Source organism: Carlito syrichta, unplaced genomic scaffold (assembly GCF_000164805.1).
Source record: "Carlito syrichta isolate Samal-C Ts95f unplaced genomic scaffold, Tarsius_syrichta-2.0.1 Scaffold314200, whole genome shotgun sequence".
In the NCBI taxonomy this organism is placed as follows: domain Eukaryota; kingdom Metazoa; phylum Chordata; class Mammalia; order Primates; family Tarsiidae; genus Carlito; species Carlito syrichta.
Window position 1 is genome coordinate 429323 of NW_007258296.1, and position 1003 is coordinate 430325.

Consider the following 1003-nt stretch of genomic DNA (forward strand, 5'->3'; position numbering starts at 1 on the left):
CCGCCGCGCGCGCTCCCGCCCGGCCGCCCCCGGAGGCGGCCACGCCCCCGTCGTCTCCCGTGTCCAATAGGCGCTGGAGGGCGGGGCAGCCTCGGGCAGGCGCAAGAGAGGCTATATAAGGAGCTGCTGGCGCCGCGGCTCGCTCTTTTACGTCGGACCGGGGAGCCGCCGGCCGGAGGTGAGTGGGTCGAGCGGGCGAGCGTCCGCGCCGGAGACGGTGGCGCAGGCCGAGGCTGGGAGCTCCGGTGCCTGAAGCGGTCTTAAAGGTGGCGCCCAGGAGTGCTAGCGATGAGCTTGCGCGGGGGCACGCGCAGCGGGGCCGCCGCGGGTCCTGAGGTCGAGTCGTGCCGGCGACAGGCTGGGAGCGTGGGCGTGAGACCGCCGGGGCGCGCGGAGCCTGAGCGGCCGGACGGCGCGCTTCCAGGGCTGGGGCTGAGGGTCTGCAGGGCGAGGGGCCCCGGAGGGCGTGGCGAGCGCCTTTCTCCGGCCAGCAGGACTTCACCCCGTTTGGCTCCCCGGCGTGGTGTGCGCTTCGGCTGAGCGGGGAGGAGGGCCTTGCCGTGTGGCCTCCTGGGCGCGGGCGCCGCGGCGCGTTCGGGCCATGTCGGAGCGGCGGCGGGGCGGGGCGAGGGGACGAGCTGCTGTGCTGGGTTTTCAGACGGGCGACGTGAGCCCGTCGAGCTGCAACTTAACGTGCCGCGCCACTTGTTATCTGCTTACTTCTTCTCAGACACGCATCAGAGAGTGGAGCCGAGCCTGTGTGAGTCACAAAGACTCAGGCCTAGAGTTTGGTTTTTACCGACTCGTGTATTGTATCTATAGTATACACGGTCGTGACCAATGACCTTGATTTTAACTATTTTCCTTTTCCTGTATCTGGCATAGCATTTATAAGAGACATATAAAGATGACATAGAGACAAATGTAAAGATGAGAAAAAAAAAAAAAAAAAGCTTGAGATAAAAACTACAGTATCTCTATGGGTTTTCTTGCAAATGCATTT

The 1003-nt window shown here is 63.7% G+C and overlaps 1 long non-coding RNA gene across 2 annotated transcripts in view; it reads left to right on the forward strand.

The window, feature by feature from the left end:
• Positions 1-145: 145 nt before the first annotated feature.
• Positions 146-1003, forward strand: part of LOC103273768 — a 2430-nt gene continuing 1572 nt past the window's right edge. The window contains exon 1 of one of the 2 annotated variants that reach the window (XR_505210.1): positions 146-178. This is a non-coding gene — a long non-coding RNA (uncharacterized LOC103273768). The other variant, XR_505209.1, reaches the window with a different exon arrangement.